Below are 23,068 nucleotides of genomic sequence, written 5' to 3' on the forward strand. Positions count from 1 at the left end.
GCTTTCCCTTATTTCCTTTTTTGATGAAATAATTCCTAAAACTATGGAGTTAAAAGACATTTCTGCCTCATTTTTTTTTTAATGGGTGTAAACACTCACATTAACAACTGCTCATTCTCCAACAAGTCTTCTTTGTGGTATCCCTTTTAGGCACACACCCACCTCATGCTCCCCTCGTCTCTGATCCCCAGAAACCACTAATCTCTACTTCACCTACATAATTTTGCTTTACATCAAAATGTATGTAAATGAAATGATACAACAGATAACCTTTGGGGATTGGCTTTTTAAGGCAACATAATTGCTTTTGGATCCATCCAGGCTGTTGCAAGTATCAAGAGTCTGTTCCTTTTTATTCCTGAGTGGTGTTCCCTAGTATGCATACACCACATTCTTCCACCATTCACCTAGGAAAGGACACTTGGGTTTCCAATTTTTGGCTATTCTAAATAAAACTGCTATAAACATATGTGTATAGGTTTTGTATGAACATAAGTTTACATTTCTCTGAAATAAATTCCTAAGAGTATAATTGTTAGGTTATATGATACTTACATGTTTAATTTTACAAGAAACTGCCAAAATATTTTCCAGTGAGACAGCACCATTTTATATTTCCCCAGCAACGTATGAATAAATTCAGTTTCTCACCAATCTCACAAGCATTTGATGCTATTGTTTTTAATTTTAGCCATTCTAACATAACTATCATTATATATGATTATCACATCACCAAAAATCTCATTTTGGCTTTAATTTTAATTACCCTAAAGACTAATTATGTTCAGCATCCTTTCATATGTTTATTGTCATCTGTATTTGTTCCTCAGGGAAACACCTATTCAAGTCTGTTGCCCATTTCCTAGCTTGAGTGTGTGTGTGTGTGTGTGTGTGTGCGTGTGTGTGAAGATTTTATTTATTTATTTGAGAGAGTGAGAAAGAGAAAGAGAGACAGAGAGAAAGAGAGCATAAGCCAGGGGGAGAAAAGGGGAAGACAGAGAGGGAGAAGCAGAATTCCAACTGAGCAGGAAGTCTGACATGGGGATTGATCCCAGCACTCTGGGATCATGACCTGAGCCAAGGGCAGATGCTTAACTGACTGAGCCACCCAGGTACCCCTTTTTTTAAAATTTTTGAATTTTGAGATATTCTAGATGCAAATGAGATATGTGGTTTGAAAATAATTTTGTCTAATCTCTAGTTTGTCTATTAATTCTCTTACAAAAGCACTAGTTTTCAATTTTTGTGATATATAATTTATTAATTTTTCCTTTTTCTGTATCATGTTTTTTTGCCAAGTTTGAGAAATGTATACCTAGTCCTAGGTCCCAAAGATTTCTCCCATATATTTACTTCTAAAATTTTTGTAGCATAACATTTTATATTTAAGTCTGTGACTCATTTAATTTTTGTATAAGGTGTGAGGTTTAGATCAAGGTCTTTTTTTCTTTCTTTCTTTCTTTCTTTTTCTGCCTATGGATATCAAATTACCCCAGCACCATTTGTAGAAAGGCTGTTCTTCCCCCAATGAGTTGCTTTTGTACTTTAGTTGAAAATTGGTGGATCTATTTATGGGTCCTCTATTCTCTGTCCCATTGACCGAAGTCTCTATTCTCTGCCAATACCACAGTCTTGCCTTTATATATAGTAAGCCTTAATATCTAATAGGGAGATTCTTTCCACTTTATTCATTTTTAGAATAAAGTAGTTTAAGCTATTCTAGGAACTTTGCTTTTTCATATAAATTTTTAGAATAAGTTTGTCTACTAAGTCTGCAAAAATATTTGCTGGGATTTTGATAGGAATTTCATCAAAATTATAAATTAATTTGGGGAGCATTTATATGCTTATTAATATTGAATTTTCAGATTATGAGTACATTATGTCTATATTATCTTTTAATTTCTTTCAGGAACACTGCAATTTTTAGCACAGAGAGTCTGTATATGGCTTGTTAGATTTAGTTAAAGTATGTACACTTCCTTGGAGCAAATGCATTTTTAACTTTGTTTTCTAGATGTTCATTGTATGTAGAAATGCAATTGATATTTTTTGTACTGGCTTTAAGGGTATTTTTTCCCAGCTTTGTAATATAATTAGTAGGCAAAAATATGCACATAATTAGTGCGCACAATTTATTTATTTATTTATCTATTTATTTATTTATTTATTTTTAAAGATTTTATTTATTTATTTGAGAGAGAGACAGTGAGAGAGAGCATGAGAGGCGAGAAGGTCAGAGAGAGAAACAGACTCCCCATGGAGTTGGGAGCCTGATGCGGGACTTGATCCCAGGACTCTGGGACCCTCACCTGAGCCGAAGGCAGTTGCTTAACCAACTGAGCCACCCAGGTGCCCCTAGTGTGTACAATTTAGTTTGGTTTTATACACACACAAACACACAGACTCACGTTATCTCCAACCAAGGTAATAAATACATCCATCATTTCCAAAAGTTTGTGTGCTCTTTTGCTGGTTTGTTTTGTGGTAAGACTACCTAGTATGAGGTCTACCTTCTTAAAAAAAATTTCAAATGCACACTTATTGTTAATCATAGACAAAATGTTAAATAGCAGATCTCGGAAACCTACTCATGTCACTAACTTTATATGCAAGGAACAACAACTTCCTATATCCTCTTCCCTGATCCTCTGATAATCACCATTCTATTGTCAACTTCTATGCATTTAAGAGTTTTAGATAAAAGGAATCATGGAGGGTTTCCTGGGTGGCTCAGCCAGTTAAGTGTCTGCCTTTGGCTGAGGTCATGATCCCAGGGTCCTGGGATCCAGTACTGCATCAGGCTCATTGCTCATCAGGGAGTCTGTTTCTCCTTCCTGTTTCTACTTCATGTGCCGCTCTGCCTGCTTGTGCTCTCTCTCTCCCCCCAATAAATAAAATCTTAAAAAAAAAAAAAAAAAGGAATCATGCAGAATTTGTCCTCCTCCTCCTGTGATCAGTCTTGCAGGACTCATTTATTAGTTCAATAAATTCTTTTGTAGTGTCCTTCAAATTTTCTACAGAGACAATCATGACATCTGTAAAGAAGTACAATTTTATTTCTTCCTTTCCAGTCTGGCTTTTACTTCTTTTTCTTGTCTCATTGTGCTGGCTATAATTTTCCATATCCTATCCAATAAATGTAGTAAGTGTAGACATCTTTTTCTACCTCTACACGTTAAGGGGAAAACATTCAGGATTTTAACATAAAATATGATATTAAGCTTCAGTTTTTAGTAGGGTTTTTAAAAATCAATGTAAGAAAGTTCTTTATCTCTACTTAATTCAGAGTTCATATCACAAATAGATGTTGAATTCTGCCAAATGTTTTTCTGTATCAATTGCTATACTCAATGATTTTTTTTTCTTCTTTAGCCTACTGAAACAATGGACTGCATTAATTAACTTCTGAACATTACTTCATCCTTACGTACATAGAATAATCTCTCCTTTTGTCTTGATGTGAAAGTCTTTTTATACTTTGCTAGATTCAATTTCCTAAAATTTTGTTGATTTTTAAAATTAAGCTCATGGGAGACATTTATTTGTAAGCTTATTTGTCCAGTTTTGGTAGCAGGGTGTTACCAGCATCGTACAATGAATCTGATTCACAAATTCTGAAGTTATCTTGTTATAGAATGTTGCTGACTTTGAGAAGGTTTTATCAAGTTTGTTAAAGAAAAAATGTATAGGGGTGCCTGGGTGGCTCAGTGGTTAAAGCCTCTGCCTTCGGCTCAGGTCATGATCTCAGGGTCCTGGGATCGAGTCCCGAATAAGGCTCTCTGCTCAGCAGGGAGCCTGCCTCTTCCTCCTCCTGTCTCTCTCTGCCTGCCTCTCTGCCTACTTGTGATCTCTCTGTCAAATAAATAAATTAAAAAAAAAAAACTTTAAAAAGAAAAAATGTATAGTTTGGCTCTACCCCAAGACATGTAACATTTTGTTTTACCATTGTTGCTTAATTCTAACTGGTATTTGTCAAATTTTTCTAGTTTCTTCAAGGGAATTTATTTTTATCACACCCTGTCAACAATCATGCTATGATATTTATATTATTGACCTGCTGCTCTATTTAACATATGAGATTTATAGTTCAGTAATGAAGTACTTTCCTAGAAATCTGATATACGAACACAAGACAAGACAAATCATTACACAAGTACTGTTTTTTGTTTTTGGGGTTTTTTTTGTTTTTTTGTTTTTTTTTTTTTTTGGTTGAGCAGAGTTTGAAGCACCATTTTTCATGACATCAATTTCAATAAACTCTTTTAGGCTTCTTACCTCTCCCCAAATAATCAGCAGCAGTGAGGAATTAAGCAAAAACACATGTTTGTATGTCTGTTTGAAGTGACACATTCAAGTATATTAGATAGTGTACACAGGTCACTAAACATGGAAACCCAACCTCTGAGTTCACATTCTGCCTCTGCTACTCATTAGCTATGACTTTGGACAAATCACCCAAGTACTCAGACTGATATAGTAGAGACATTTACATCCATCTCATATAAGAGAGTTAAATAAAATCATGGGATTTTAAAATCATGGGTATCATTAGGCAAATTTTTTTTTTACCACAAATTTTTTTTGTTTTACTATAACAATTTGCATTTCACTGTACCCTTATTTGGCTTTGAGTATAAGCTTTGATACAGAGATATATAGCACTGATGTTGACAAACACCAAATAATTTTGAAATATGCTCAATTTGTAGTGGAATTTTCAAGTATTCCAAGCTGGGAAGCTCAGAGTTTTATGAATGAAGAAACTGAAAAAAGAACAATATTTTCCATGGAAGAATAATACCACTAAAAAATATATCCAGAAAAAAGAAGGTTAAAATGAGAAAAAAATTAAAAAAAAAAAAAGAGAAGATGTTCTGAGTGCAAAAAATGTTAATACATTTCAAAATTCTAAGATTCTCATTTCATAATTCGTAATGCACACTAGTTCCCAAAACCTCAGGGAAATCCTGAAATAAAGAAGCTGACAGAGCTTTATTTAACCCAACTTTTAACACTTACTTATATATGAAGCTCCCTTTAAAAAAACAATAACAACAACAACAAAATCAAACTTGTTTTTCCACAAAATTTTGTGCATCATTCAGTAAAGCAATCCTTTACTCAGAGGAAACAAAGCAAAGCCATCAATGTAGGACAAGGGTAACTGTGAAAAAGATATTTTCTTGTTAAAATTTAAAATGAAATTAAACCACATAAATGAAGTCAAAAAATCTTAAAATTTTTAGGAAAGCTGGAAGAGTCGTATGGTTTATTTAACTCATATGGTTTTTGAAATACTTTAATCCACTACATATTTAAGCACTTTATTGAACATATATTACATATAAGAAATAAATACCTAATATAAATATACTTAGTATATATTTATATCTTTAAATTGATAATAGTGGAAGTTCAATATATAATATTAAATATAACTGTATATTAAATACATGTTGAGTTAAATACATATATCTAATATCTGATTATTTTGTATGTTAAATTTAATATATTAATATATGATGTATATAAAATGATAAGAATTGATATTTTAAAATACATTTTGAACATTATTTTAAAATATTGAAAAATAAAATATAATTTTATACCTCATGTGTTAAATTATGCAATATGTATTTAAACATATATATTTAATATAATATATTAATATATTTTCTAATGCAGATAACTTGGAAAGAAAAATTGTTATAAAAGCCAAAATGTGAGATGGGTATGCGCATCTGACATAAACTAGATATATAAAACATAAAATGTAAAGTCATTGATGAATTTATTCAGTAAATCCACTCTTTCCTTCTTACCCTAAGAATTACAGGCAGGGATACTCAATTGCCTGCCTCTCTCGGAGCAAAAACTCTCAGGTTGTTTGAACTTTCTTTAGATACTGGTTTTTAAAATTATGCAAGTGTTTAACTTATCAGTATTTTAGTCTCACCTCCTTTTCCATTTATTTTATGGTACACACACACACACACACACACACACGTGTATCATGGTAATATCAACATAACTCATTGTTATGAAGAAAAAGTACAGAAAATAAGACCTAATGCCAAAGAAACATGCTTTTTCTCCTTGCATTGGAAAGAAATACTTTAATAGTTGTATTAGAAGGGAAAATCTTACTTCAAGTGTTAGTGTTTTCACAGCAGCCCATCCTGGGCTGAGAAGGAATGACAACTGGACATTAAAAGCCTGCTTTATCAAATTGTAGGTGCACTGCACTATATTAGCTAATACTATATCCAACAGAACTATATATCAAACAGAGAAAACAAAGAAGCTTCAAAATAAACAAGCAATGTGACACTGGCCATATTTAGATTTTCTCTGTATTCCTCCATAACCACCTCTTTTTCCCACTGCTTAAAATATATCTCACACAAGAAAACTGTTCTTCCCCAAGGAGCACAAAATAACTGGTAGTACCAGTACTTGCTTTCTTCTGTAGCAACCTATGTAATGAACAGTAATGTTCACAGCCTTGCAATGCTTCCATGGGCTTAATCATACCTTAAGAAAACCTGAAAACATTTTTGCACCGAATTTTAAAACTGTAGTAATGTGTCATCAGCACCACAGCTAATAATACAAAGCACTTACAATGAACATATGATGATACAACTATCCATTCAGCAAAACCAAAAAGGAGAGAAAAACATAAAGCAAAACAAAAAAATATATATAGGGGTGGCTGTCAGTTGAGTGTCTGACTCTTGGTTTTGGCTTAGGTTGTGGGATCAAGCCCTAGGTCAGGCTCTGTAGAGTCCACTTGAGACTTTCTCTCCTGTCCCTCTGCCCTCCCCCGCCACCACTCTTTCTTTCTAAAATAAATAAATCTAGTATATATTATATATATAATGAATAAATAAATAATATACATATATATGTGTGTGTGTATATCTAGAAACACACACACACACACATCCCTGCCATAGGTTTCTGCCTACCTTTGGGCTGGTATAGGCTTTGGAGTGAAAAAGTATGAATTTTCTGTCCCTCTCTACCTATGGCCCAGGTGCTCTCAAGCTCTACCCCGCCACTCTATCACCTCCAACTCTTGTATGAGTCTCTCATTGGGCTAAAGGTGATCAGTTTTAGATAGAAACACACAAAAGTCTGAGTCACGAATCTATTTTTAATAACGAAGAAAAAGCTAACTCTGTTGGACTTAATAAGGAATTGTGTGTGACATACTTAACGTACTTCATTGGTTACTCAAGAAGTTTTCATGGATAATTTTTTTTTATTATTCTTGAACTGAGTTATATGTACTGAACTGCTCATGTAATAGTAATGGCTACTTAATATGGACTAATGTGATTTTCATTGTATAAGGTACTCTAATTCTAATTGAAACTTTATCTATTTACTTACCTAAACTACCTAATCTATGTGTATCAGGACACAAGAGTAGTAATACAATAAAAAACAGAAACAGACCCATAAATATAGAGAACAAACTAGTTACCAGGGTGGGGGTGTGTGTGAGGGTTGGGCAAAAGTGAAAGGGGAGTGAGAGGTACAGGCTTCCAGTTATGGAACGAATAAGTCATGCTGATAAATAAAAAAAAAAAAAAAAAAAAAAAACAACAGCACACCAAAACAGTCAATGGTACTGGATTAGCACTGTATGGTGAGAGATGATGAGCAGAACATTATAATGCATGGAGTTGTCGAATCACTCTACCATCCACCTAAAACAAATACAACATTCTGTGTCAACTGCATTTCAATGAAAAAGATGTAGTCTTCCTTAAGAAACAATCTTAAAGCTCCCTAATTTGTTTTAAATTTATATCTAGAAAGTCTGATGGTAACTTTATTAGTAGCAGTAATAAATTTCTGTTGATATATTGATAACACTCTACAGTTGAGAACCACTTCTCTAGTGAAAATTTTATTTTTTTAATGAGTGAAACTTTAAAAAAAGAAGGGAAGGAGGATAAAATATGAAAGATAAAGTGCAAGGATATATTTCTCTAAATACATAAAGCTGTTTTAATTAAAACTTTAAGTGTACAAAACACTGTTAATGATAAAATAAGCTTTCTCTTCAGAGTCAAGGACTTTACATTATATACTGCTTCCAGAATTATTTTTCATCATTTCAAAATACAGATGCAGCAATCATTCTCAGATTGTTCACCCTTGTTTGGATGGAATATGGTGTTGAAAAGGCAGACATGCACACAGGCTTGTGTTAATACTGACTATCACAGGGGAATGCACCCCTACGATTTGGGTTCTATTTCCACGTGACTCAACAAAACAGTGTAACTGTGTTTGGCCTGTAGGAAGGGTGTGAATTATTAAGGCCAGAAGGAAGAACGCAGTAGGGCGTTTTTCATACGTGTAAATAGGACATGATAGTCATCACCCACTTCACAGTCTTATGAGGTACTGGATGTTAAGGATTTTGAAAAATCTGTACCGCTATCAAATAGAAGCTGTTGCTATATCGTATGTATATAAAATATGTCTGAAAGTGAGGCCACACCACTGTACCAACCTATTAATTCTATTTCCTTTCTGAAGCTTTAAATATAACGTTAACACATCGGTATAAAAATAAATCAGTTTCCTCAAGTAAATTTTTTCTTTTAATTGCAACTGAGGTAGCCAGCCTCCAAGATGGACCCAAATGATCCCTGCCTTCTGGTGTTCAGATTCTTTGTAATCTTCTCCTGTTGAGGGTGGGCTGGACTTATTGATTCACTTATAACAAACAGATTAAGGCAGAAGTGACCCACAAACTAGGTCATAAAAGGCAGTGTGCTAGAACTCTTAATTCCTCCAGATCATGAACTTTGAGGGAAGCCAGCTGCCATGTCACGTACAGCTTTACGGAGAGGTCCATGTGGCAAGGAGACCATTTGCCCACAACTATTTGAGTGATTTTGGAATTAAGATTTCCCAGCCCCAGGAAAAGTTTCAGATGAGGGAAACCCTAGGCAATACCTTGAGTGCAACTTCAAGAGTGACCCTAAAGCAGAACTACCATGCTAAGACATCTACGGATTTCTAATCCTCATATGTTTCATTAAATAATAAGTTTTAGTGGCTTTAAGTTGCTAATTGTTAGGTTAACTTGTCCCATGCTGATGGATAATCAATGCAGATGTTGGTACCCAATGCATGTGAGCAAAAAAATCAAATATATGGGAATGAGTTTGAAACCAAACAGCAGTCAGAAGCTGGAGAGATTTTGAAGAGAGGGTTGGTGAAAGTTTCAGTGCCTTGCATATGACTGTTTCTGGAATTCTGAACGTTGAACTGAGGGTAGGTGATCTTGCGAAGGAGACTGCCAACCAGACAGTGTTGAGGATGCCATCTGGTTTCTTCTTGAGGCTAATAGTGAAATGTGAGAGGCAATACATAAGCTAAAGGAAGAACTATGAACCAAAAAGAAGCCAGCGCTGGCTGGTTCTGAAAATTCTCAGTCTCTCCAGATGGCAAACAGTGTTGAAATTAAGAAATGGCTCCTGAGTAAAGGTCAAACTCTGGAAACTCTCGGCCTAAAGATGACACTGTGACTGCGACTGTGACTATAAAATCCTTTATTAAGACTTCAGAAAAACTAAAGAGGGCACCTTAGGCTCCGTTCATTTAGATTAAAGGTCCTCTAACTATTTTAAGGGAGTAACTGACAGATCATCTCAATCAAGGTTCTGAGAAGTTTAAAGGCACTCACTGTCCTTTAAAGAAGCCCAATGAACAAATTTTCAACATAATGGCTAGCAAAGGGTGTATGAGTCATGGCTTTAAAACTATCTTCTATGACATGGTTAAGGAAAGATGTTAAGATCAGTAGGAAATTAAGGAGTGTGAGGATTTGTTGAAAATGCTATGGACCTGCAGCCCAAAGGAACAACCAGTACAATGAAAAAGCATACTCTAGTGCAAAAGAAAACATACCATGTAAATAATGTATCATATAATAACTCCAAGTGAGAAACTCAAGGTCTGATTCCCAGTTTAGTTAGATCTCAGGGGTCCAAAAAATTGTGCTAGAATCTCGTTTGAACAGAATCTCATAAAAGTCCATGTTACTTTCTGCTTTCTATCAAGCCAGCAATAGAGGGGAAACATTCTTTTTCATATCGTTTCATTGCTGCTTGTGATCCTGGTCATATTCCGGGAATGGAAAGATGAAAGAAAAAAATGCAGAGCATATTTTTTGAACCTCACTACTTGAGTTTTGGTTCCTGTTCATAATAGAGTGGCATAAGAATTTCATTCTGGCATCCTGTTTCTTGTTCTCTTTAAATAACAGGTCATGAAATTGAGCAACAAGTCCAAAGCTTCTTAACAGCAAAGGCAATCATAAAGATAAATTCAGGGGGAAAAAAAATACCTTATTATTAGTGTGTAAATTTCCATATAAAAAGTTTTAGATATAGTTTTAAAAAAAAGATGTAATACAGCAAGATGAATTTGAACAGAACTCTTTTTTTTTTTTTAAGATTTTATTTATTTATTTGACAGAGTTCAGAAGTAGGCAGAGAGGCAGGCAGAGAGAGAGAAGGAAGCAGGCTCCCAGCTGAGCAGAGAGCCTGATGTGGGGCTCGAACCCAGGTGCCTGGGATCATGACCTGAGCCAAAGACAGAGGCTTAATCCACTGAGCCACCCAGGCACCCTGAACAGAACTCTTAGCACTGGGGTTTCCCTGCTTGTATAATTTTATACGAAATGTTCTTCAGGCACATGTGCATCAAAAAGGACCATACAATTACAGTTTCTCCCTTTTTTAAAAAATATATCTTTGATATCTATTGTTATATCCTCCCAAGCAACTTGTATCAGAAAAATAAATGGTTAAAAGTAATTTTTCTAGGAGTGCTTGGGTGGCTCAGTGGGTTAAGCCGCTGCCTTCGGCTCAGGTCATGATCTCAGGGTCCTGGGATCGAGCCCCACATCAGGCTCTCTGCTCAGCTGGGAGCCTGCTTCCTCCTCTCTCTCTGCCTGCCTCTCTGCCTGCTTGTCATCTCTCTCTGTCAAATAAATAAATAAAATCTTTAAAAAAAAAAAAAGTAATTTTTCTACCATGCGCATTGGTTCCATTGATGCTACAACCTAGCTCTGTGCCAGTCAAGCTCTTTAATCAAGATCAATCTTTGGACAAGATCAATCATCGTACAAAATGACAGCTTTGCACCAAAGTTTAATCACCCACAAGGATTTTCCTTACAATTTTTTTTTCATTTGTAGTAAACCCAACCTACATGTACCATTAAATCCATGTAAATACTATACCACAAAGCCAAATGGAGGGAAGGCAGTTTGCAGGCTGAAGATAACAGGCAAACTTGGATTTTGTGACTCAAGCAACTAGCACGGTTGACCGTAGTAACAATAAATCACAAAGCCAACCAATGTCACCTTCACGGTCTTTCTAGTTTTATTTTATTTTTTTAAAGATTTTATTTATTTATTTGACAGAGAGAGATCACAAGTAGGCAGAGAGGAAGGCAGAGAGAGACGAAGAAGCAGGCTCCCTGCTGAGCAGAGAGCCCGATGCGAGCCTCAATCCCAGGACCCTGGGATCATGACCTGAGCCGAAGGCAGAGGCTTTAACCCACTGAGCCACCCAGGCGCCCCGGTCTTTCTATTTTTAAATAATGCAATACTTTAAATACAAGTAAGCTATGTCTTATGGTTGATTAAGTGCCTTTTGTATGTGGATCTATCTTTGGGAGGTCTCTATTTTATTATATCTAGTATTTTATTCTAATATAAAGTATCTTGTATCTAGTATTTTGTTATATACACTTATATGTATAGATGTTTTATACAAATATTTTGCATATTCTATTATCTATTGTTTTATTATACATAATAAAATAAATAATAAAATGCGAATATATAATAAAATATTTAATGCAATACTATATATATATGTATAATTATAATACATAGATGAAAACAAGCATGCAGATAGTTCAGGTAGTGAAAAGATAAAGTTCAGACAACCAATAAAGAATTGTGAAATAGTCCAGACATCTTGTCTCTTCCAGTTACATGATATCACTCTAACTCCACTGCAACCTTCCAGCCCACATTAGTCTTGATACATCTATACAGTTAACATCAATTCCTTGGAATAACCATCTCATACTAAAGTATGGGGCTCTGTGGAGTTTTTATTCCCTTCTCTTAAGGCCTCCTCCACAAGGCAAAAACTGGCCATAGTCACTAGGAAAGGAAACAAGGAAGAAACTTGTAAGTATTGCCTCTTATTTCTGTATATTTGGCTCATATTCTATTGTCTTTTGTACTTTGCACACACTGATAAACTGCTCACATGTAATATAATAATTCTTCAGCAACTGAGAAAATCTAAAACTTTCATAATGGCACCCAAATCTTTAAAGGGTTTTGCTGAAGTCATAAATGATTTCAGTGCTCTGAAGAGTTCCAGGAATCTACAAAAACATGAATAACCTCAGAATAATAAAACATGAAATCTAGCTCTAGAACTGTGGCATTTACTTTTTTATTGACTTCTCCTGCCCAGTTTGGAAAAGGATCAAAGAAGAGAGACCAAAATCTGTAGGCTTAAATAAAATAACCCAACCAGGCATCAGAACATCTGGGCTACAGAACCAACTCAGATACTGTGTATAGTACACTGAGGGGGGACAAAAGTGTTTTAAGGACCTCAATTTCCTCCTATCTAAAGTAAAGGCTGATCTAAAACAGTGGTTCTCAAAAAAAAAAAAATAATTAATTGATTAGTTAAAAAAATAAATAAATAAAAATTAAAAAATTAAAATGGTGGATCTCAAACTTTAATGTGCATTAGAATCAAGTATGATGTTTGTGAAAAATTCAGACTTTTAGGACCAATCCACAGAAATTTGGATTAAATGGGTCTGTTGTGGAATCTAAGCATCTGGATTTTTGTAAATTCTTGAGATTAGAGATGGCCTTTTGATAAATGCTGAGCTGCGCCTTCTTTGATGTTCCTTTCCAGACTAACAACCTTTGAGCAGCAAAGGAATAGATTTCAGATAGCTCTTAGCTCTACTTTAAATCACCACACTGTCTTAGGTGAGGTGTTCCCTGTTTCCAACAGGTTGCACTTGAAGGTACAGTTGATTGAGTTCTAGAGAGGATCTTCCCAGTCACAGGAACATATCATGAAGATAACCCTATGCTATTAGCTCCTTATTGTCAAACCATGCAATCTGTCATCACTTCTCTTTTCTTTGGGTAAGTCATTGCTCAGGTATGAACCTGATTACTTTTGAAATGGTTATAAAGGAAGGTGTATTACTGCTGTCTCTTTGGCAGCATGGATTTTTTTTTTCAACTGTTTATGCTGCAGGGGCAAGGTGAGGTTTAACTTCAGTGAGCGTATGAGAGCGCATGGAATTTTTTATGAGGAGTGATAGAGGAAGAAACAAGAGCCAACTGAATCATTGCAGCTATCAACAGCATTTCTCTTTATGACACGTTTTATGTATTTCTTCATTAGAAATGAAGAAATACATAAATATTATTAGATAAATGTTTATTAAATATTTATTAAATTATTAAATAAATGTTTGCTATTTAAATGGCAACCAGATGCATATATAAACATGTTCATTAAGACTGAATGAAGAAATTCTTATCAAGCTGGTATCTCTGTAATATGCAACAGATACGGGGCACCTGGGTGACTCAGCGGGTTAAGCCTCTGCCTTCGGCTCAGGTCATGATCCCAGGATCCTGGGATCGAGCCCCGCATCAGGCTCTCTGCTAAAGCAGGGAGCCTGCTTCCTCCTCTCTCTCTGCCTGCTTCTCTGCCTATTTGTGATCTCTGTCTGTCAAATAAATAAATAAAATTTTAAAAAATTAAAAAAAAATATGCAACAGATACGTTAAAATCACATGAAACATATGTAACTTCCCAGACCAATGTCAATCAGTAACCCAAGGACAGAGAAGTAGAGAGTGAGCCTGAAGTTCCCAAATGGTAATTAGAGAAAAAAAGAAAGAAAATATCTACTAAGATACAAAAAAAAAATGGTACTTTAAAGATAGTTTTACTGTACATTCACAAAGTTTAAGTTAAAATATTTCCATTGTGACTAAAATTTGAGTTTTATGTGAAAATATGCATTTCAGTCTCTGCCATTTTCTAGAGAAATGGCATTGGGAAAGGCTTTAACTGTACAGACCTTCATTTTCTCATGTTAAAATGCAATTAATGAAGCATTCTCTGCAAGGCTATCAAGAGGATTAAAGAGAGAACATAAGTGAATGCACATTGCCAATAATAAGGCCCTATAGAAACACAATATTACCCCAATTCCTATCATTACACTTGGTATTTGGGTGATATAAATAAAGAGACAAGCATTCTTTAAAGGCTAGCAAAAGCCAAGTGCCATAAAAGACACATTTTTAAAAATTCAAGCAAACCTTATTTTTCCAACCAAAATCATTAATAACCAAGATGATTATAATGATGATGATGATTTTTCCATGGTCTGAAATGCAAGTGTTTTTTAATCCAATTGAAAGTCTTAGTGGAGACCCAGTGTTGAGTCTACACTAGGAGTCCTCCAAATAGACACAAACTGAACCAAAATCAATCTCATCCCCGGAAGAGAATCTAAACCTGCTGGTGAAAAAGATTCTATTCATTTGAAAAGAACCTTGATGCTAAGGGCTTAAAAATAGACAGTGTGTGGCAAAAACAACCTTTCCTCTCTTTTCTTCTCCATTTCTCCATCCCTAAGCATAGCTAATGATATTTTTTGGTCTGGAGCCAACATAGTTTGAAATTATATAGATTTTCCCAATACAAAACCTAGATTGCTGATATTCTAGATAGGAGGCATGGGAAGAGTTGTATTAAAATCATTTGGGGAGGTCTTTTCAAATTACTAAGTGGCCTGCACATCATTATTCCCTGCCTGTCCCAAGCACAGATTCGGATACGCACAGTAAGACCTGCAAATCCAGAAAAACATAACACGTTATTGTGGAGGAAGAGAAGGGCTGAGATATTTGAAAATGTTCTCCAATCATTCTCATGCATAGCCTCCTCCATCCTCATTTTTGCACAGATTAGCACTACAGGTTAGAAAATATTCAGATTAAATTGCTATACAGTTAATAATCTTTTTAGAGTGAATCTTTTTGAAAACAAAAACAGTGTTCTTCACACAAAATATAGTAGTGTCAGAGCAGTATGCTTTTCTTTCAAAATGAACAACTGTATTACATCAAGTCTAGAAACGGTCATCCAAATAGTGTGTAAACCGAGAAATGTGTTTTAATAATTAGATAAGTGTGGATAGATAGACATAGAAATAAATAGGAATATAAATATGTAATATAACTTTTCTTAAGTATAAATGTGTAACAACTCAACAATTGTGCCTGTATTGAATATACGGTTTCTAGCATCTACACCCCATCCTTCATGGACATTGGCAACAGGATTTGACAAAGAGAGGTAAGGGTTGGTACTGTACAAAATTGAGAATGTGGAGGAGCAAAGGAAAAATTGACATTCAGCAGAGAAACAGCATTTTAAAACGAAAGATACTTAAATTCAATAAAAATGTAACTGTGTCTCCAGTAATCTGTTATCCGTGCAGGTGTTGATAAACTAATATCAGAGCAGATTAGTTATTTACACAGACTGTACTGACAATTTGCAGTGGACCCACAGGACACTTGTTGGTAAGAATGGAGAGGAGGATTGTTTGTGATTAACTTAAAGCAATGATAAAGCCAGGCCTTTATTAAGTACATACTACAATCTGTGCACAACAGTTGCCATCAACTAGAAAAAGCCAGCCTACTGATTGGCCCTGGATGAGGAGCTGAGACTCACAGACTCACAGAACCAAAAAAATTAAAAAAAAAGAAAGAAAGAGAAAAAAAAACACACATAAGTACTTCCCATGAATGGCTGAGTTTTGTGAAGGAAGAGTGGATATGAATTAGAATTCTCTAAATATTGAGATTCAATTGCCATAATATGCTTAGGGGCATTATTGTGGAATTGAGTGCCTGGAGGCAGATGACGGATTTGACCCAATGCCCTTATCCAGCAATCCTCCAACTCCAATCTAATGAACACATACTCATAATTATTTCTCAAATAGTTTTTATCTAATTTTAAAGTGGATAATTTATACCACTTGTATAAAAATGCATTAAGTTTCATTAAAATATTCAGCATTAGTAGAACTTTGAGCAGAATATATTTCTTATGGTTTCACAAAGTCATACATATTTATAATATTAAAACTCTTCAGTTGCTTTAATAATAGAATCTCTATCCCATAGATCTGAATACTAATTTTAATATGCTCCTATAGAAAAAAGCTATGTGTACACAGAAAAAAATGTATTTGCATTTTATACTTTCTTGTTTTTGTGCTTATTTCTTTTTTATTACACTTTCTCTTAATTAAACTTTGCTTTTCAGCGAAAAACTTGTTTTTCGCCTTTTTTCACTCTTATTATTTTTTTTCTTTTTGTAAGTTAAAAATACAAGAGCTTGGAAGGTATCTGCCACATTCTGTTACGGAAGTCAAGGCAGGATCTCATCTTTTCCTTCCAGCGTGTTCTGCCTTAATTTTGGCTGGTGTTGTTTCAGCTCAAGGCTTTGCCTAATGGGTCATTCATTCTTGAGAATATAAACATTTGGGGCAAAGAATCACATATGCTGATGCTTTTTAGTCTCTTGTGGCAACTCTGAATAGAGAAGCGGAAGAACCTCAAAGCGGGGGAGACTGTTTTCACTGCACAGTGCCTCCCACAATCCAGTCATCTCAGAGAGCTTCATGAAGTGATGAATTAAATACTCATAATCAATGACTCTAATCAAATGGAGCTGTGATCTATCTACCATCCACCCATCCATCTTCAGAATCCACATCTAAAGTGGCTGAGGCACAGACTCTCCCACAGTGGGCAAGTGCACGTTCATAACAGCTCCCGTCAGCCTGGGAAATAAGAGCTACTCTACTGAGAGAGGAAGTATGTGGCAGGACACGGAGCTACCGCTTTTTTCTTTCCAAAGTGCTGTGAAATCTTGAACTCTTCTGGCTCATGTCCTTACAGTTCCAATGAGAAGGCAGTGTGAGATTTAAAATACGCCTCTAAAGCAACCTGTGTACACTAAAACTGAGAGCCCATTTTTCCCGCCTTCCTCTGAGGAATCCAGACACAGAGAAACACTGAACAAATCTTCAGCAGCCTTGTGAGGTCCCACTGTGGTGGTTCCCGGCTCCTACAAGAGTCTGAAAGGCTCACACCTCAACCGGGGGAGTTTGAGTTCATGAGCTCCATATACTACTTCTGAAGCCAATTTAACATTAAGCAATTGTTAAGTCAGTCAGTGACCTGGGTTTTAAAATAAAGCAGGCTTGGAGATTTCACTCAAAGCTGGAATTTGGATTTCTTCACATAGCAAGTTTGTATATGGGCGATCATGTTAGTACTGATACAGTGAGGTTATGGACACGGGGCCTGGGAATCCAGGGAGAGGGAGGTCAGCTTTTCCTTAGCAACACATCAACATTTCACCGAACGACTTGAACTCTCTAAACCTCTGTTTTCTTTTATATAAAATGTAGATAATAATTGTCATCATGTTAAAATGGATTTTTTTAGACCTAGTTAAAGCTAAGGCCCCAAAATCACAGAAGTCAACCTTTCAAAGTGAGAACCCGAACCATCTAGATGGAACTTTCACAGCAGTGAGAAAAACCCAGTTTTGCAATATGTCTGCCCTTGCACAATCTTTACCAAAGACTTAAGGGTATAAAAGGATTAAAGTTGGCCACCACAGGGGGAGTTAGAAATTAGAGGAAAGATCTTCCTGGAGAAAGTTGTTAATGTGAGAGGGTTTCCTCCACTCCATGGAGAGTAACATGAAATACTTCAGTTCTACCTCAAGGTTAGTGAGAAGGGTCTCAAGGAAACTATATAATGGGTACACTTGATGTGCTTTACAGTTGGGGGGATACTATGGACTGGGCCCTGGTTTCTATCTGATAAATCAAAAGTGCAAAGAGTTGTAGCTGGAATTGTTAAGGGAGCTAAATAAAGACAGGGCTGATGGCGAGTCAAAGGTACCCAGTTACTTGCCCCTTTTGAACCCCTCCCCAAAACACAACAACAAAGAAGGCCACTTACAGTGGTGAAAAGACCAGTGAAGATGTCAGGATGTACATACTGAGCCCCTAGATATAAGAAAGAAACGATAAGTACCAACTAAATTGGAAGTGGGCATTCACCTACTTTAAATGAATTACAAATGGTAATTTCCTACGTTAGAGCGACTCAGAAGCACCCAAGAAAGTGACCTGTGAAAGAAAACATAAGCTTTAACCATCTGCCATGACCAGAAGATGCCAACACCATGTGGGCACCTGGCCAGGGAGGTAAGCCCCTTCTGGTTTCCTCAACCCTCCTTTTCTCAATGATAGAGATGGTCTGAGCTGGCCAATTGAATAGACTCTAGACTGGAAATTAGAGAAAGTACAAGCCACTTTCACCTTTCATAGTACTGATACTATGCTTTAGTATGAGAAGTTTGAAATTTGTGATCATAGCACTGAATCTGACATACAGGAGACCACATAACGCCTAAAAGCAACTGGACCTTAAAAAAAAGAAAAAAAAAATCTACAAGTGACAAGGAAATCTCTGGGGCCGGCTCTAGGTTTTATACCAAGGCTGGCAAAGAACCAGCTCTTCAGAAGGTGTTTGAATGGTCTCTGTGGGAAAAGAATAAACTTGTCCGATTAACCCCCATATGTCCTGCTTGATCAGTAAACCAGCTTCACTGCATTTCTTCTTGTGAGTTGTTATGAGGACAAAATGAAATAACACATGTGAAAGTATGGTTGCACTATGAAGCGCCAGGGGTAACAAAACAGTTGAGGCATGAGAGCGGCTTATTACTGCTAAGATCCCAGTACTTTGGGCTGCTTTGGTAACAGAACATTTTTGCATGAATCTTTTGATATACAGAGTCCAAAGAACACAAGAGCTAATACACATAATGGATACTCACTAAAGTAGAATCCAGGCTTCATCTCCAACCTGTGGTGGGGCTCTGGGAATCAGGGAATGGTGTTTGCAACTGGGTTCAAGCAAACCAAGGTCTGTGCCTTCAGTGGTTTAACAAGGGAGGATGGGAGTGGTCCAGTCTGGTGGGGATATACCTGATCATCCCTGTTGTTTAGAATTGTCCAAGAGATGAAGGACTTCAGGGACATCAACCACGTGTGCAGACAATATATGTCAAATGTTTGTTAACCCACCATTTGCCAGAACTGATTCTAGCACCTATGCTGACTAAGCAAGTCTTCCCTTGCTCCCTACTATGCCATGCCTGGGTCTTCTCTGCCAACATAATCTGCATTGGTGAAGGTGGTCTTCCCAGAGAGAGAAAAGCTGTTCTCAGCCAAAAGCATAGGGCTAAACAAAGGCTCAGTTTACTTTTTTGGGGGTCAGAAACTTTCCATGGAAAACATATAGGCTCAGTAACATTGTAGACACTGGGACTGCGGTCCAGAAGAGTCCGGAGGGTAGAAAATACCTATTTTGTCTGGCAGCACAGAAAAGGGCCATATCCACTCATGTCCATGAGAGGTCAAAGTTGACTGTTCTGAGAAAGGAGAAACTGGGTAGCAGAAAGAACATGAACTACAGTAGACATGAACATCTAAGTGTGACTTTGGGTATCGCTACTTACTAACACAATTTTATTCACTTCTCTGGTCAGTTGCCTTACAGTGATAATGGTTGGACCAGCGCCAGTCTTCGAGCTATCTGAGGACTCAATGATATGACACAGGTTGATATCTAAATGACCAACATAGGGGTGCCTGAGTGGCTCAGTAGGTTGAGTACCTGGCTATTGATTTCATGTTCAGGTCATGACCTCAGGGTCTTGAGATTGAGCCACATGTTAGGCACTACCCTGTGCATGGAGCCCGCTTAAGATTCTCTATCTCCCTCTGCCCTCCCCCCACTCACACACTCTCTCTCTCAAAAACAAAATGACCAACATAATGCCTGACCACACGACAGGTGATCAGTGTGCCTTTGCCTATTTAAATACAGATTAAAGGCTTCAGGATCACAGTAGGCACAGAGCAGGCACTCAGAAATGCTCCCTCTCCCACTTTTTCTGCAGAGTGTATAATATATTGGGTGAGATATAAAAAGCATGACATCTGCAGATAATGCTTTATGAAGGAAAAAGCTTGTATGTGTAAACAGTTTTTCATGGCCAAGTAGAAAATGCATGTACTTTGAAATTATCACTTGGTATTTCTATCACCTTGAGTGAATTAATCTGTGTTGGTATTTTTTATTCATCTGTATAAACAAAAGGTAAAGATACATTTTTTTCACAAAATTAAATGATCTATATAAAAGAATTTAAAACAGGGGTTGGCAGGCAGAAAGTTCTCAATGCAAGCTTTCTTTTCCTTATTCCTTTCTTATGCTGGGTAAGGAGGTTGGAAGCAAGGATAATCACTGAAGCGTAATATCATATACACATATATATGAATATTGGGCTCAATCTCACAACCCTGAGATCATGACCTGAGCCTAAATCAAGAGTCAGATGCTTAACTGACTGAGCCACCCACGCACCCCACCTTAAATTTCTTAGTATATTATTAACCAAATTTTAAAATTTGATGGGCAAAAAAAAAAAAACAGATGAAAAGCAGATATTATTACAGGGAAAATGACAGTCCAGAGAGAAAAAAAAGTCCTATACTGAGACACACAGTATCAAAAGCTATTTTTTATTAGTTCTCCGTAAAAATAAAAGACAACGCACTGACTGTATCAGAACTGTGAATGACTAATATAGTAAAATCATTCCCCAATACATATGCTGACAGTGACTTAAAATGATCTTTATTAATGCTGAATCACTGTCAAAATGCTCAGAGTTAGGGATGGTGGTGGGGCTGTGGTTTGTGGATAGTCTCACAATTGGGTACTTTCTAAGTGGTGAGCAAGCTGGTCCAGTTCACACTTTCTAAGAACAGAGAATTGCTATTATCATGGAAATTTGCCCTATAGAGATGAAGGGGGAAAAGATGTTATCTTTGGCTGGAATTGGTCACTGAGCAGTCTAAATTCAAACAGAAAGCCCACAGATCTACTTCAAATGTGCTTTAGAACTGAATTAGAATCATTGTGATTTCTTCCAAGTTAACCACACTTCAGTCCAATTTGGCTAATTCCAATGGGCACTTATAAAATACTCTTCCTTACAAAAGAAAAATAATGAAAGGCTTTCAAAAACCATATACAAGGAAATCTTGTATTATGTATATAATACATTAATCTAATTCTATTAAGAATAATTCTGAGTTACTTCTCAAAGATATATATCCACTCACTGACGAGATTTTTTGTTTGTTTCTCATGACTAGTCTCCAATTGAAACACCATTTTTTTTTAAAGAAAAATGTCAAAAACACGCAAATACTAAAGTTTACCTCTTTTCTCTGTTTCTTCAAGTTAGCTTAGATGTGACCTTCCTAGAATGAATTGAGAAACTTGAACTTTCTAATATTTATAGTACATATATACTTCTTCATACTTAAGCAGTTTCAGAGTTTAGAATGAGCTTAACCAAATACTTGGTTCATTAGTCACATTTAAACTAGAATTTAAAAAAATAATTTTAGGTCTCTATACTATGTATGGCGGGAAAAATAAAAATTACTGGAGAAAAAAATTAGACATTTTCAATCTAACTAACAGATCCCTATATCTAGAGAAGGATTTTTAGTTAAAAACATGCAATATATTATGCATTGTGGAAAATAATATTAACTGGTTGCTTATGAATGTATAATTACAGAAGTTGAGGCAGTTAACTTGCCCTGAATAAGAAATGGTGAGATCTGGAAGGACTTAGGATTTATTTTATTTTTTTTTAAAGACTTTATTTATCTATTTGACAGACAGAGATCACAAGTAGGTAGAGAGGCAGGCAGAGAGAGAGAGGAGGAAGCAGGCTCTCCACTGAGCCGAGAGCCCGATGCGGGACTCGATCCCAGGACCCTGAGATCATGACCTGAGCCGAAGGCAGCGGCTTAGCCCACTGAGCCACCCAGGCGCCCCAGGACTTAGGATTTAGAAGGAACAGCTCACCATCTCAGGACTAGAGGCTGAATGGACACGGTTGGGGTTAAGGTCTAAAAGAACCACAAGTTTGATGGCTTTTGAGCAAGAGGAGAGACCTGAAATCATGCAAGGACATTTTCCAGTGTTTGGAAGATAAAGCATTATGGGTTGAATAATATAACTTCTATTGTCTTTCTGCCCTATGAAACCTTTAGTAAAATGCCTTTTTTTTTCTCTAATGCCTCACAGAGTACATTTTCTTTGAAAAGAAGTGCTGAGTTTTACTATATCATTGGGACAGAACTCTTATAGAATGACCACATTTATTCAAATATTATATGAATAATCACTTGAAAAGAATACTCGATACTGACTAAAGACAGGAACTAAGTTCAAGTGGGAAAGTCAAAAAGAATTTTAGTGATTTCAGTTGGAATTCAGTAAAATATTTGGATAATTACTTAGTACATCTATTCAATTTTTTTTTAACCATATATATTGAGCTCCTGTTATGTACTGAGCATTCTCAGTAAAAGGAAACATAGTTGAAGTAGACTTTGCTTTTGAATCTGAAGACACAACATCTTGATAAATTAATAGTTAAAAATTTCAAAATGCCTTTAAAAATTAATCTTCTTATGACAAGCAGTTTCAGTATTTTCCAACAGAAGTAAAACCGAAATTTTTTCTTCCCCTCCCACAGTCAAATTCCAAGACCCCCAAACTCCTTCCCAAGATCGACCAGTAGGCCTTTCATTGTACCCCTCTCATGATAAAATTCTTCACTACTGAGAGCAAAGGGATGCTTTCAAGAGGTACTAATATTTGACAAGGGTAATGAGGCTAAATAAGAATGGCCAGGCAGAGAAAAAAGGAGCAATGTTCATGCCAAAAGGGACATCTGATACAAAGATT

The sequence above is a fragment of the Mustela nivalis genome, assembly GCF_964662115.1.
Source record: "Mustela nivalis genome assembly, chromosome: 13".
Lineage (NCBI taxonomy): Eukaryota > Metazoa > Chordata > Mammalia > Carnivora > Mustelidae > Mustela > Mustela nivalis.